Genomic DNA, 16,621 nt, shown 5'->3' on the forward strand with positions numbered 1-16,621 from the left:
CAGGCAGTGGTCAGCACGTATGGTCCTGCAGGCATTGCAGGAGAAGGACGTGATGGACACAGTGGGGTGGTTCCCTGAGCAGTCCGTCCAGTTCATGTGGCAAAATGCCTCATCGCCAGACCTCACCAACAGGCATCAAGACCTCGCCTGGCTGACGGTGAGAGGGGCCTCCCAGTCCGATCCCTCCTGTACGCCCGGAACGTCGTCTCCGCACCCCTCTGCCCACGGGAGGACTGCAGTGAGGAGGAGTCAGTGACCCACCTCTTTGCTCACTGTGGGTTCGCGGAGAAGGTGTGGAGGAGGATGGAAGGGGCAGTGTCGAGGTTCATTCCCAGCAGCTGCGGATCAGAGGACTCTCTGATCTACGGGCTTTTCCTGGGGACGCACACCGAGACCAACATCTGGTGCTGCCGGCAGATCATCAACTCGGTCAAAGAAACTTGATGGTCTACCAGCACATGGAGAGGTCCGTGGGAGAATACTGCCGACTGGCACATTCTCGGCTGCAGGAGAATGTGCTGAGAGACGCACTCAAACTCGGTGCAGCCACGTAAAGGCCCAGTGGGGAAGGACAACACTCCTTCTCTCGCAGGAGTTGAGGGGTAGGGGTTGGGGTAAATATGTAAATATGGAATAACAGTGCCACCTGGGTGGTGGAAAGTGTGGAAATGTAAAAACTGTAATGGAAACATTTGTAAACGACTGAGAGTCATTGAATGGTTTGTTGTATATAATGTTATTTTTGAATAAAGTATATTTTGTTTAATAAAAAGAAATTACACTGTGAACAACTGTGGTCAGGGACTGATCTCTGGGGTCCAATGAAAAAGCCTAATCACCTACTCCTGAGGTTCAATACCATTGCTGACTCTGAGTTTACCACAGTCAGATACCAGGAAAGACATAATAATCAGAAAGTCTCCAGTCGCAGCCGTGTAAATAAAATGTGATCCTGGTGGGTGTGTGGCGCATGCTCAGAATGCGAAGGAGACAGACAAACTGAGCCAAGTCACAGACTGATGAAGGGGAGGAATGATCCATTTTGATACAGAGAGGGGAGCAGAGAGTTTGATATTGTGCCTGATGCTTGAACTGTAGCCAGTTAGAAGATGAAGTCTTGTTCGTCCAAATTGTTTTGAGCTGTGACAGAGTTTTTATCAGAATGCACCATGGAGACTAAAATTATCTGAGTTGAAATGTTGTTCTTCACCCACTGACGTGGTTTGTGAATTTTTAACAGTGTAAAAATGTCAAAGGATTTGTGTATGGGAATCTCAAACACAACGGCACGTTAGTTCCGCTGTATCTGTCATTTCACCAGCGTTTGAATGCCATCGATCCTAGAATGTAGAGGTGGAGATGCTGGAGAAGTCAGCACCCCACTCGCTGCAAGGAGAGACCGAACACGTGTCCATGTCCGGAATCTGATTGGATACATTGACATGACGTTGACAGCAGTGAGATGTCAATCACTGGCTCTCATTTTGGAAGGGATTCACTCTGCTGCCATCGCGGATACACCAACAGCTTCGCACTGGGAAGCGGCCGTTCAGCTGCTCCGGGTGTGTGAAGAGACTCATTCAGTTAACCCACCTTGTGATGCTCCGGTGAGTTCACAATAAATAGCGGCCACATTTCCGTCCGGAGTGAACAAAGAGTCTCACTCAATCATCCCAGCTGCTGCAACACCAACAACCTCACATCAGGGAAGAAGTTCAAATTAGCTCTGTGTTAAATGTTTCACCATCACGGTGACTGAAGGCAGCTGCAGGTTCAGGAGGGACTGTTACTGTCAGATTCTGAAGTTCTTGCGGCTGCTCATCGCACCCAGGACTGAACCCTGGTCACTGAGCATTGGAGGAGTCTGTTCTGCTGATGTTAGCCTTTAACTAGTGTTACGAACCCCGTAACTGGGTCACTTACCAGCAAAGATAGAGAGGTCCATTGAAGTCTGATGGTACTATTTTTAACAGTATTTATTGGTAAAAATACACAAAAATAATATCAATGCAAACATACAGATACTAAACGTCGTCAATACTAAATCTAAACGTGCGGGTATAATAATAATCAATAAGAAATAGCTCTATCATTGTCTAGGGGATAATGTATTGTCCAATGGAAATATAAAAGTCACTCAGTTCATTCAGGCTGCAGCCTTTGGTTGGAGTCAAGAGAGAGATTTTAGAAACTTGCCAGCTTTTCCTTTTTATGATGTCGATACTTCGAAATTTCGTTGGTGTGGCTAAGCCGTTCGTCTGTGGTAAGGCCCCAATCCCAGGCAAAGGGAAAGGACGCACGCGAGCCCCCCACCGGATGTCGCTATTAAACGCTGTCACGGGATTTCTCGCGTTTCTCCTGGTGCGTCTAAAGGGGTTGTTTCCCAGAACCTCTTTTATCCTTACTCAGATGTCAATCAGGTTGGGATGATGCAATCACTCAACTAGACCACTCTGGTCACCCCCTGAGGGCTTCAATGAATAGTACATTACTCAATACACAATTTCATCTCCAAGAGACAATGGCCGTTATCAGTGGCTTTGTATCACTGAGGCCAGGACAAATTCCAAACCCTGTGTATTCTGGACGTCTCTCTCTCATTTCCTGGGTCCCAGACCCGAATTAATAGCGATCTTGCGGTTCTCAAAAAGGAGGGGGCTACTTTGTACCCTTCGGCCCCTCAGAGTTGTGGCACATTCGTAACACTAGACTGGTGTTTAATATTGTGGAGCTGTGAAAGATAAATCTGTTTGTATCAAATCCCGTGTCTCATGGACTTACTGTCTCTGCCACCCTCACAATGTACACTAGAGAGGCCACTCGGCCCAACTGGTCCTGCCCATGTTTATGTTCCGTTGCAGTATATCAAACTATCCCTGCCATTCCCCTTTCACTCTCCCTGTGATTACAGGATGCAATTAGCCACTTCTCCGTGGGAGAAGAGATTTCCCTTGCATTTCATAGAATCATACAAATCTACAGCACATTACAGACCCTTTCGCCCACAATGTTGTGCCAACCATGTAACTTACTCTAGGATCTGCCTAAAATTACCCTACCGCATAGCCCTCTATGTTTCTGGGCTCCTTGTACCAATCTAAGAATCTCTTAAAAGACCCTATTGCATTTGCCCCTATCACTGTCACCGGCAGTGCATTCCACACACACATCACTCTTGATTTAAAAAACTTAGCTCTGACATCTCCTCTGTACCTACCTCCAAGCAGCTTGAACCTTTACCCCCTCATGTTAGCCATTTCAGCCGTGGGAAAAAGCCCCTGACTATCCACACGATCAATGACTCTCATCATCTTATACGCCTGCATGAATTTCTCCAGGCTGAATAAGATGATGAGCTCACTGTGGCTTTGACTTTCTTCGGGGCTCTGGACTACGGTGGTTAGACTCCTTCTGCCCTGCTCTTTTCAACGTTTTAGGTCATTTTCACTAATTTCAAAGGACTGTGTCTCAGACAGCTGGGTTGTTACAATGCACCTCGAAAGTCTGACAGCAGACCAGTGAGGGAATCTTCCATGGAGCAGAGTCAGAAACCAAAGAATTGCCAGCCTGAGTCAGGACTTTGGGGTTCCAGAAAGCGATGGGGTCTAGAGTTTACAAGCAGGGGGAGGAAGTGGAATCAGACCCGCAAGATGTGGCTACAAATGAAAGATCAGAAATTTTTTGAAAGTTTGATTGAAAAAAGAAGGTAGTTAATTTCTGCAAAATAATGGTGGAAATCAACAGATCAGGCAACAAATGTGGAGAGGAATAAATAGACAATATTTAGGCCAAGCCTCTTCAGCATGCCTAGACTGTGTACTCCGCTGCTTAGTTGCTGCTTGAACTGCAGTGTTCCTCCAGCATTTTGTGTGTGTCTGTCTGTATTTCCAGCAACTGCAGAATCCCTTGTGTTCTATATCTGCATTTGTAAGAATGTTCTACTTTGGCGTTAGACAGGCGGAAAATTTACTGACATTAAGTGTATTATTTATGGGAGCTGCTTTCTGCGTTAAAAGAGCTGCTGAGTTTTCTACACACAAAAAAACTGAGGTATGGACATGGAACCGGTACTTGCAGAAACTTTTAATGGCACCGTAATTACCCAGAAAGCTCTGCATAACAATTTTTACCGTCGCTGAAGCATAGATCAAATGCGCAGGCGTCAGGGATGCGGAAGGTCTCGAATATGGCGCATGCGCGCACTACCCAAAGGCCTCGGGAGGAGAGTGCAGGTAAGCGATGCGGGCTGCACCCTGAACTGGGCAAAGGTTGGCCAGTGTGTGCTTGTGTTTCTGGTTCCGGTGCGAGTAGCAGCTAGGCTGAGCAAGCTGCTGAACTGCTGCCTTTGGCGAGGCAGCTAGGGAGAAATGGATGGTCGTGAAGGGAGAATTAAAGGGAATGAGGAGACGGATGAATGAAAATCGAGAAAAAGGACGTAAAAGAATAAGAAATGACAATGGAGAGAGCTCTGAAAGTGAGGAAGATGAACAAGTTCAGAGAGGAGGTGTTGTCATAATAAGGTTTACTGAGAAGGCTCAAGGAAACATGAAAATTAACCCGTTTGTGCTAACAACAACTCTGGCAAATAAGATAGGGGAAATAGTATTTGCAAAAGTCCATAATGATGGCAACTCATTGGTAAGATGTGCAAATGAGGAGCAGCTTGAGAAAGCACTCAAGCTAAAAGAGATAGGAAAATGTAAGGTGGAATACACAGGGAGGGTGGGAGCACAAAATGGTGGTGCATGTAAAGGAGTGATCACGGGGGTGCCAATGAGTATAAATATGCAGGAGTTAAAGAGGAGTATCAAAGGAGGAAAAGTCATGAATGTTCAAAGACTAAAAACAATAAAGGGAGTGAAAAAGGAATGTGAAACAGTATTGATTGAATTTGAAGAAGAAAGAGTGCCAGGGAAGGTGTTCCTGGGTTTTATGAATTACCCAGTAAGGGTGTATGTGCCAAAGCCATAGAACATTACAGCAGAGAAACAGGCCTTTTGGCCCTTCTTGGCTGTGCCGACCCATTTTTCTGCCTGGTCCCACTGACCTGCATCTGGGCCATATCCCTCCAAACCCCTCTCATCCATATACCTATTCAAGTTTTTCTTAAATGTCAAAAGTGAGCCTGCATTCATCACTTCATCTGGCAGCCCATTCCACTCTTCTACCACTCTGTGCGTGAAGAAGCCCCACCCCCATGTTCCCTTCAAACTTTTCCCCCTTCCCCCTTAACCTATGACCTTTGTTTTTTTTCTCCCCCTAACCTCAGTGGAGAAAGCCTGCTTGCATTCACTCTATCTGTACCCATCATTGAAACACCTCTATCAAATCACCCCTCATTCTCCTATGCTCCAGGGAATAAAGTCCTAACCTATTCAACCTTTCTCTATAACTCAGTTTCTCAAGTCCCGGCAACATCCTTGTAAACCTTCTCTGCACTCTTTCAACCTTATTAATATCCTTCCTGTAATTAAGTGACCAAAACTGCACACAATACTCCAAATTCGGTCTCACCAATGTCTTATACAACCTCCCAATTACATTCCAACTCTTATACTCAATACTTTGATTTATAAAGGCCAATGTCCCAAAAGCTCTCTTTACTACCCTATCTACCTGTGACGCCACTTTTAGGGAATTATGTATCTGTATTCCCAGTTCCCTCTGTTCTACTGCACTCCTCAGTGTCCTAACATCTACCATGTATGTTCTACCTTGGTTTGTCCTTCCGAAGTGCAATACCTCAACACTTGTCCGCATTAAACTCCATCTGTCATTTCTCAGCCCATTTCTCCAACTGGTCCAAATCCTTCTGCAAGCTTTGAAAACTTTCCTCACTGTCCACTACACCTAAATTCTTTGTATCATCAGCAAATTTGCTGATCCAATTTGCCACATTATCATCCAGATCATTGATATAGATGACAAATAACAATGGACCCAGCACTGATCCCTGTGGCACACCACTAGTCACAGGCCTCCACTCAGAGTAGCAATCCTCCACTACCACTCTCTGGCTTCTTCCATCAAGCCAATGTCTAATCCAATTTATCATCTCATCGTGTATACCGAGCGACTGAATCTTCCTAACTAACCTTCCATGCAGGACCTTGTCAAAGGCCTTACTGAACTCCATGTAGACAACATCCACTGCCTTTGCTTCATCCACTTTCCTGGTAACGTCCTCAAAAAAGCTCTAATAGATTGGTTAAACATGACCTACCACGCACAAAGCCGTGTTGTCTCTCCCTAATAAGTTCTTTTCTATCCAAATACTTGCAGATCCTGTCTCTTAGTACTCCTTCTAATAATTTACCTACTACAGATGTCAATCTTACTGGCCTATAATTTCCGGAGTGACTTTTTGAGCCTTTTTTAAACAACGGAACAACATGAGCTATCCTGCAATCCTCTGGCACCTGACCCATGGATATTGACATTTTAAATATATCTGCCAGGGCCCCTGCAATTTCAGCACTAGTCTCCTTCAAGGTCTGAGGGAATACTCTGTCAGGTCCTGGGGATTTATCGACTCTGATTTGCCTCAGACAGCAAGCACCTCCTCCTCTTTAAACAGTATAAGTTCTATGATCTCCCTACTTGTTTGCCTTGTTTCCATAGACTCCATTAGTAAATATAGATGCAAAAAAACCATTTAATATCTCTCCCATTTCTTTTGTTTCCATACATAGCTGACCACTCTGATCTTCAAGAGGACCAATTTTATCCCTTACTATCCTTTTGCTCTTAACATACCTGTAGAAGCTCTTAGGATCTTTCATCCTGACTGCCCAAGCAACTTCATGTCTTCTTTTAGCCCTCCTGATTTCTTCCTTCAGTGTTTTTTGCACTTTTTATACACCTCGGGCACCTTCATTTGTTCCCTGTTTCCTTTACATGTTATACATCTCTCTGTTCATTATCAGAGTTCCAATATCCCTGGAGAAGCAATGTTCCTTATTCTTATTCACTTTGCCTTTAATCCTGACAGGAACATACAAACTCTGCACTCTCAAAATTTCTCCTTTGAAGGCTTCCCACTTACCAACGACATCCCTGCCAGAGAACAACCTGTCCCAATCCACGCTTTTTACATCCTTTCTCATTTCTTCAAATTTGGCCTTTTTCCAGTTTAGAACCTCAACCCGAGGACCAGGTCTATTTTTATCCATGATCAAGTTGAAACTAATTGTGTTATGATCACTGGAACCAAAGTGTTCCCCTACACACACTTCCTTCACATTTCCTAACAGGAGATCTAATATTGCATCCTTCCTAGTTGGTACATATATATATTGATTTAGAAAACTTTCTTGAACACATTTCACAAACTCTAACCCATCTAGACCTGTAACAGTTTGGGAGTCCCAATCACTATGTGGAAAATTAAAATCCCCTACAACCACAACTTTCTGTCTCCTGCAATTGTCTGTTATCTCTCTGCAGATTTGCACCTCCAATTCTCACTGACTATTGGGTGGTCTAGAATACAACCCATTAATGTGGTCATACCTTTCCTGTTTCTCGGCTCCACCCATATGGTCTCAGTAGACAAGCCCTCTAATCTTTACTGCCGAAGCATTGCTATAATGTTTTCCCTTAATAGCCAAGCCACCCTCCCCCCCCCCCCCCCCCCTTCATCCCTCTGCCTCTATCACATCTGAAACATCGGAACCCTGGAACATTGAGCCGCCAGTCCTGCCCCTCCTGTAGCCAAGTTTCAGTAATGGCTACAATGTAATAATTCCATGTGTCAATCCAGGCCCTCAGCTCGTCTGCCTTTCCCACAATACTCCTTTTATTGCAATATACACACCTCAGAAGATTGTTACCACCACAAACCTTGCTATTTGTGACTTTGCGTGAATTACTAACATCATTTATTTTTACCCCCTTTCCACTATCTACTCTGGCACTCTGGTTCCCATCCCCCTGCATATCTAGTTTAAACCCTCCCCAATAACACTAACAAACCTCCCTGCAAGTATATTGGTCCCACTATAGTTCAGGTGTAACCCGTCTCTCTTGTACAGGTCCCACCTGCCCCAAATGAGGTCCCAACGACCTAGAAATCTGAAACCCCGCCGCCTACACCAGTTCCTCAGTCACTTGTTCATCTGCCAGAGCATCCTATTCTTACCCCACTGGCACTTTGCACAGGCAGCAATCCAGAGATTACTACCCTCGAGGTTCTGTTTTTCAACTTCCTACCAAGCTCTCTGTCCTCACTCTTCAGGACCTGACTCTTTCTACCTATGTCATTGGTACAGATGTGTACCACGACATCCAGCTGATCTCCCTCCCACTTCAAAATACTGTGCACGCGATCAGAGACATCCCTGACCCTGGCACCCGGGAGACAACAAACCATCCTGGAGTCTCTGTCGGGACCACAGAACCTCCTGCCTGTACCTCTAACTATCGAGTCCCCTATCACTACCGCTCTCCTCTTCTTCCTCCCTCCCTTCTGCACTGCAGAACCGGACTCAGTGCCAGAGATCCGGCTGCCGCAGCTTGTCCCAGGTAAGTCATCCCCCCCAACAGTATCCAAATCGGTATACCTTTTCTGGAGGGGAATGGCCACAGGGGAACCCTGCACTACCTGCCCTTTCCCCTTCCCTCGCCTGATGGTAACCCAATTGTCTGTGCCCTGTTCCTTTGGCGTAACTACCTCCCAAAGTCATTGAGGTGTTATAATTGTCAAAGGTTTGGACACATAGCTAAACAGTGTAACAGGCAGAGGAGATGTGCTAGATGTGGGGGGTGATCATGAATATGGAAAGTGCAGAACAGGAGTGCACCCAAAATGTTGTCATTGTGGAGGAGCTCTTAATGTGGCAAATAGTGGGTGTGAGTATATGAGACGGGGGAATAAAATTCAAGAAATAAGCGTGAAAAGAAAAGATCACTTATGCAGAAGCTGTAAGAATGTCAAGAGAACAGAATAATGCTCCTAATGACCAGAGAGCAAGAGGGATGCGAGAGATGCAACAAAGAACAAATGGCAGGATTTATGTAGACAAAAAGGCTCTGGTAGCATTCATTGCAGGAGTGATTAATAGTACGGCTGAGGTCAAAGCAGCAGTAAACCATTTAGGGTTAGTAGGACTGACATGGGAAGAAGTGAGGGAGAACCTCACTAATCAGTCAAGCCAGGAAGTTTCACGGGTTGGTTAATACTTATTATGGTGGTTCTTTTCCAATGGAATGCAAGGAGCTTACTGGCCAATAGCAGGAATTCAAGCACTTTATTAAAGAAATGGTTGTAAAACTGGATGTAGTGTGTATTCAGGAAACTTGGTTGAAACCAGCTTTAGACTTTGTGGTATATTGATATACAATGATAAGGAAAGATAGAAATCTAGGGGGAGGAGGGGGTTGTGCTATGTTAATCAAGCGAGGTATACCTGGAGATGATCATAATGGTGGAAGTGTGGGAGAGAGAGGAGTAAGTGATTATAATTAACTACTACAATCCATGTAAAAGGTTGGATTTGGACAGCCTACTAAGGATACAAGGACAAAACAGACAATGTAGTGTGGTGTGCAGATTTCAGTGCTCATAGCACAATATGGGGGGGGGGGGTCCGATTACAGATTCAAATGGAAAGGGAAGTGAAGATTTGATGGAAGAAAAGGATTTGATGTGTATGAATGATGGTAGAGGAACAAGGATAAATGTAACAACAGGAACTGAATCAGTATTAGATATTACATTAGTGTCTAATACCTTGGTTGGAGTTAGTAACTGGGGAGTTTGGACTGCTTCAACAGTAGGCAGTGATCACTACCCAGTTTTATGTTCAGTGGGTGAAAGAGTTGAAATAAGACCAGGTGGTGGAATCCCAAAGTGGGTGTTTGGAAAAACAGATTGCGGTAAGTTTAGGAAGTTGAGTAAAGCATTGACATTTCTGGAAATATAGATGAATTAAACAGTCAGGTGACTTCAGCAATTATTATGGCAGCAGAAGGATCTATACCCAGGAGTAAAAATAGGATGAATAGAAAACTGGTTCCATGGTGGAGAGAATGTTGTCAGGCTGTAAAAAACAGAAATAGAGCATTCAGACTAGTTAAAAGAACCCATAATATGCAGCATTTGCTTCAATATAAGGAACAGGCAGTGGTGGGAACAACTATACGTCAAGCTAAAAGGGCAATTTGGAGGAGTTTTTGCAACAAAATAAGAAGAACAATGCCTGTGGGAGAGGAACGTGAGGAGCAAGTTATTCAGCATTAAAGAGAATGTATGTGGATTTAATAAGATCTGTGTTGGATCATGGAAGTGTAGCATATGGATCAGCAGCTTGGTCTCTTAAATGGAAACTGGATTTGATTCATGCTCAGTTTTTGAGAGTGTGCAGTGGGGTTTTTAAAACATCACCAGTATCAGCCCTACAGTTAGAAATGGGAATAATGCCGTTGAAACTAAGAAGGAAGCAATTGATGGCAAACTACTGGGCTAATTTGTAGGGGCACAATGATTCTCACCCTGCAAAAGGAGTGTTGCAGGAGTGCTGGGAGAATGGGAAGTTTCAGAGGGATAACTTTAGTCAGGTAGGGAATAATATTGCTCAAGAATGCGCTGTGTTTGATCTAAGAATAAGTCTTTCAGTAGTTTATCTGGTTGTAGCTCTATGGAAGATTGTATGGCCTGACATAGACTGGCAAAAAGGAAAGGAAAATATCAAACTGATTTGTTAAGTGCATTTAACTGTCCTGTGGTGGAAAAGTATAGTGGTTATACTCAGATTTATATGGATGGTGCTGAGGAACCTGAAATAGGAGTGACAGGGTTTAGGGTGGCTTTACCAGCTAAAGAAATTGCAGTCAGCAGAAGAACATCTGATAGGTTTGCGGTGTATGCAGTGGAGATGATGGCAGTGTTGGTTGTGTTGTGTTGGGTGGAGAAAGCTGGACAAGTCTAAGTGTTGATGTGCTCAGATTCATCCTCAGTTCTAGCAAGTTTAAGGTCTTTTCACTCAAATAGCCAGCAAGACGTACTTTATGAAATCCTTCAGTCAGTCACATCACAGGAGTTGCAAACTGGGGACGTCAGGTTAAATTTCTATGGGTTCAAGCACATGTAGGGGTGAAGGGAAATGAGAGGGTGGATGAGTTGGCAGAGAGGGTGTTAAAGAAAGAAAATACAGAAATGCACATTAGTATCAGTAAAGCAGAGGCCAATCTGGGAAAGAATTATCAAAATGTGGCAAGAAAGATGGGACAGAGAGGGGAAAGGGAGGCATTTATCTCAAACCCAGAGGAGTGTTACAGGTACAAGGGTCGGCAGTGGATACTGAAGAGGAAACTGTGGACTCGGTTAAGGCTGGGGCACTGTGCACTAAACCAAACATTGAAATTGATAGGGAAACACCAGACAGGACTGTCAGGAATGTCAGGAAGAGGAGTCAGTTGAACATGCAGTTCTGAATTGCAGGAAGTATGGGATACAGAGAGAGGTGATGAGAATTAATCTAAGGGAATTGCGGGTGCAGGAATTCACAGTAAAAGGGTTACTGGGCATGGGTGAGAGCACAGGTCCGGGTACTTTTAGCTTTCTTAAGGGATACAGGGGTTTTTTTTAAGAGGATATGATGGATAAGCAGGAATAGCATACTAGGATGGCCAAAGAGGAAAGGGTAAAGTGTAGATTAGGGTGTGTGTGAATGGGTGAAGTGATTTAGAGTGTGAGTCTATCGTCTGATCCACTCTCTGGAGCAGAAGGTGGTGGTAATGCATCATTAAGCTGGGTGCCAACCGCCGTAAAACAAGAAGAAGGTGGTAAGAGAATTTCCAGCCCTAAGTTTTCAACACTGATTGAGGGACAATTGCTGTGATATCCGGACACCGTGGCCCGCAATCCCAAGACAGTCCTACTCTCTTCCCTGTCTCTCAGCCCCATGATCCGTACATGGGCCCCGGGGAGCTTCCGGCTGATGAGGGAATGGATGTCAGACAGAGCTGAGCTCCAACTGTCTAAATGCAAGGATTAGGAACTCGGAGAAAGGGAACAAAATCTTTTACATCACCAGTTGGGAAAATCACCTTTGTTCTACCTCCCATCACAAACAAGAGAAAATCTGTAGGGAGGCACAGTTTTAAGGTGCTTGGAAGTAGGTACGTAGGAGATGTCAGGGAGTAAGTTTTTTTCACCTTTGTTCTGCCTCCAATCACAAACAAGAAAAATCTGCAGACGCTGGAAATCCAAGCAACACACACAAATTGCTGGAGGAACTCAGCATTAGTACTCTTTTCCGTAGATGCTGCCTGGCCTGCTGAGTTCGCCAGCATTTTGTGTGTGTTGCTTGTTCCACCTTCTCTTGTTCTGAACTTTTGTACCGGTGAGGACATGTTTTGACCCATTCTCGCTGGGTACATAATAATATGAAACACCTTTTCCCTGGGCAACAAGTAACTTTCACATCACAAATGTGCCAGATTCCGATGAGACAGACTACTGCCCTTCCCTTCATATTCATTGGCATTGTCATCACTGAGTTCACAACCGTCAGTCACTGGAGGAGGGTTCAGGGGAAATATTTATCTACAATACAGAAACTGGTGTTACTTGTGTGTATTGTGGTGATGCAAAAGTTGCTGGAGAATTTGCAAGTGGGAGGAAGTGGAGTAATATTTGGAAATCTGAATTTTTAAGGCATCATTTAGCTAGAAGATCACATATAGACAGGGTACAAAAGCTCTGGGGAGAAAATCCTTCATTACCCATTGCAAGCCTGCTACAAAGGTTGTGTGAAAGTGCAGATGAACTCAATCAAACCCAGGGGAGATCAAAGTTCTTATTGACAGTGATTTTCTAGCTGATAAAGTGAATTCCTCTCTATATAAAATTCACTGTGCACATGTTGTCATTAGGTTAAAAAATGCAGAGTAAGTGCTTTATGTGCCCACTGGTCATTACGACTAAGGGAACATTGGTGGGAAGGTGGGGAGGCCTCCAGTGTCCCATATGCAAGATGTGCATCCAGCTGCATTTTAAGGAGTTGGAGCTGGAAAAGGATGAATTCTGGATCATCCAGGAGTCGGGGGAGTGATGGATATGACATGAGTTACACCTGAGGTGCAGGACAGGGGAACGAGGTTAAATAGCCATCGCAGAGTACTCTTGTGGCCATCCCACACAACAACAGGTGGACCACTTTCGAAACTGTTGGGGGGGGTGGGGGGAATTAGCTAGCAGAGGAAAGTCAAAGGGGTGATAGTGGATTCGTTCTTTCGGGGAACAGAACCAGAAGGGGACTAATATCCTAGTGGAAAGGGTTGCTAGTGCCACTATTGGCATGAGTTAATCAGTCTGATGGCCTGGGGGGAGGTGATGTCTGAGAGACTGCGGTACCGTTTCCCGGATGGTAGCAACTGGGACAGTTTGCTACCACTCGAGTCCGGGGATCGCTCCAGTCCCCAGTGATCCTTCGGACTCTTTTTATACGCCTGTTTCAGTAATTGTCCTGGATAGTGGTAAGTTCATATCTACAGATGTTTTGTTCCCAAAACTCACGAATCCTCCATCATCCCTTTGGCTTTCCTCTCCCAGATCAAAATACAATCAGAATCAGAATCGAGTTTATCATCACCAGCATGTGATGTGAAATTTGTTAACTTTGCAGCAGCAGTTCAATCCAATTCATAATATAGAAACAGAGAAACATAGGAAACCTACAGCTCAATACAGGCCCTTCGGCCCACAAAGCTGTGCCGAAATTGTCCCTACCTAGAAATTACTAGGGATACCCATCAAGCTCCATGTACCTATCCAAAAGTCTCTTAAAAGACCCTGTTGTACCCACCTCCACCACCATTGCCGGCAGCCCATTCCACACACTCACCACTCTGCGTAAAACACTTACCCCTGACATCTCCTCTGTACCTACTCACAAGCACCTTATACCTGTGTCCTTTTGTGGCAAACATTTCAGCCCTTGGAAAAAGCCTCTGACTATCCACACAATCAATGCCTCTCATCATCTTGTACATCACTATCAGGTCACCTCTCATCCTCCGTCCCTCCAAGGAGAAAAGGCCGAGTTCACTCAACCTGCTTTCATAAGACATGCTCCCCAATCCAGACAACATCCTTGTAAATCTCCTCTGCACCCTTTCTATGGTTTCCACATCCTTCCTGTAGTGAGGCGACCAGAACTGACCACAGTACTCCAAGTGGGGTCTGACCAGGCTCCCATATAGCTGCAACATTACCTCTCGGCTCCTAAATTCAGTTCCACGGTTGAGGAAGGCCAATACACTGTATGCCTTCTTAAGCACAGAGCCAACCTGTGTAGCAGCTTTGAGTGTCCTATCGACTTGGACCCCACGATCCCTCTGATCCTCCACACTGTCAAGAGTCTTAACCATTAATACTATATTCTGCCATCATATTTGACCTACCAAAATGAACCACTTCACACTTATCTGGGTTGAACTCCATCTGCCACTTCTCAGCTCAGTTTTGCATCCTGTCAGTGTCCCGCTGTAACCTCTGACAGCCCTCCACACTATCCACAACACCCCCAACCTTTGTGTCATCAGCAAATTTACTAACCCATCCCTCCACTTCCTCATCCAGGTAATTTATAAAAATCACGAAGACTAAGGGTCCTAGAACAGATCTCTGAGGCACACCATTGGTCACAAACCTCCATGCAGAATATGACCCATCCACAACCACTCTTTGCCTTCTTGTTTGTAAGCCAGTTCTGGATCCACAAAGCAATGTCCCCATGGATCCCATGCCTCCTTACTTTCTCAAAAAGTCTTGCATGGGGTACCTTATGAAATGCCTTGCTGAAATCCATATACACTACATCTACTGCTCTTCCTTCATCAATGTGTTTAGTCACATCCTCAGAAAATTCAATTAGGCTTAGGCTTGTAAGGCAGGACCTGTCCTTGACAAAACCGTCACGGTAGTGAATTTAACGAAGGAGATGCCATCCTTTTTTAAATAAAGGTGCTTCCCTTCTTCCACCATCAACGCTGCTCTCAAATGCACCTCTCCCATTTCCCGCACATCTGCCCTCACCCCACTCGGGCTAGGGTTCCCCTTGTCCTCACCTACCACCCCACCAGCCTCCAGGTCCAACATATAATTATCCGTAACTTCCGCCACCTCCAACGGGATCCCATTTCAAAGCACATCTTTCCATTCCCCCCTCTTTCTGCTTTCCGCAGGGATCGCTCCCTACGTGACTCCCTTGTCCATTCGTCCCCCCCCATCCCTTCCCACCGATCTCCCTCCTGGCACTTATCCTTGTAAGCGGAACAAGTGCTACACCTGCCCTTACACTTCCTCCCTCACCACCATTCAGGGCCCCAGACAGTCCTTCCAGGTGAGGCGACACTTCACCTGTGAGTCGGCTGGTGTGGTATACTGCGTCCGGTGCTCCCGGTGCAGCCTTTTATATATTGGTGAGACCCGACGCAGACTGGGAGACCGTTTCGCTGAACACCTACGCTCTGTCTATCAGAGAAAGCAGGATCTCCCAGTGGCCACACATTTTAATTTCACATCCCATTCTGATATGTCTATCCATGGCCTCCTCTACTGTCAAGATGAATCCACACTCAGGTTGGAGGAACAACACCTTGTATACTGGCTGGGTAGTCTCCAACCTGATGGCATGAACATTGACTTCTCTAACTTCCGTTAATGCCCCTCCTCCCCTTCTTACCCCATCCCTGATATATTTGTTTTTTTTTCCTTTTTTCTCTCTCTTTCTGCCCATCACTCTGCCTGTTCTCCATCTCCCTCTGGTGCTCCCCTGCCCCTTCCTTCCTGTCCCATATCCTTTCCCTTATCCAGCTCTGTATCCCTTTTGCCAATCACCTTTTCAGCTCTCAGCTTCACCCCACCCCCTCCGATCTTCTCCTATCATTTCACATTTTCCCCTCCCCCTCCTACTTTCAAATCTCTTACTATCTCTCCTTTCAGTTAGTCCTGACAAAGGGTCTCGGCCCGAAACGTCGACAGTACATCTCCCTATAGATGCTGCCTGGCCTGCTGCGTTCCACTAGCATTTTGTGTGTGTTGCTTGACAAAGCCATGTTGAATATTCCTAATCATATTAAACCTCTCCAAATGTTCATAAATCCTGCCTCTCAGGATCTTCTCCATCAACTTACCAGTCACGGAGGTAAAACTCACTGGTCTATATTTTCCTGGGCTATCTCTACTCCCTGTCTTGAATAAGGGAACAATATCTGCGACCCTCCAATCCTCTGGAACCTCTCCCAAACCCACTGATGATGCAAAGATCATCGCCAGAGGCTCAGCAATCTCCTCCCTTGCCTCCCACAGTACCTCTCAAACGGTCCAGACGACTTATCCAACTTGATGCTTTCCAAAAGCTCCAGCACATCCTCTTTCTTAATACCGACGTGTTCAAGCTTTTCAGTCCGCTACAAGTCATCACTACAATCATCAAGTATTTACTTCCATGGTGAATACCGATTTAAAATATTCATTAAGTACCTCTGCTGTTTTTTCTGGTTCCATACACACTTTCCCACTCTTACACTTGATTGGTCCTATTCTTTCACGTCTTATCCTCTTGCTCTTCACATCCTTGTAGAATGTCTTAGGGTTTTCCTTAATCCTGCCCGC

General features: G+C 45.2%; 1 protein-coding gene across 3 annotated transcripts in view; it reads left to right on the top strand.

The window, feature by feature from the left end:
* Positions 1-1,492: 1,492 nt before the first annotated feature.
* LOC132401302 (zinc finger protein 850-like) overlaps positions 1,493-16,621 on the top strand; it is a 32,141-nt gene continuing 17,012 nt past the window's right edge. The window contains exon 1 of one of the 3 annotated variants that reach the window (XM_059983420.1): positions 1,493-1,607. The gene's annotated coding sequence lies outside the window, so the exon portion shown is untranslated. Of the gene's footprint in view, positions 1,608-4,170; positions 4,233-16,621 lie in introns of those variants that run through there. The other 2 variants (XR_009514544.1, XM_059983421.1) reach the window with 2 other exon arrangements.

The sequence above is a fragment of the Hypanus sabinus genome, chromosome 10, assembly GCF_030144855.1.
Source record: "Hypanus sabinus isolate sHypSab1 chromosome 10, sHypSab1.hap1, whole genome shotgun sequence".
Taxonomy (NCBI): Eukaryota; Metazoa; Chordata; class Chondrichthyes; order Myliobatiformes; family Dasyatidae; genus Hypanus; species Hypanus sabinus.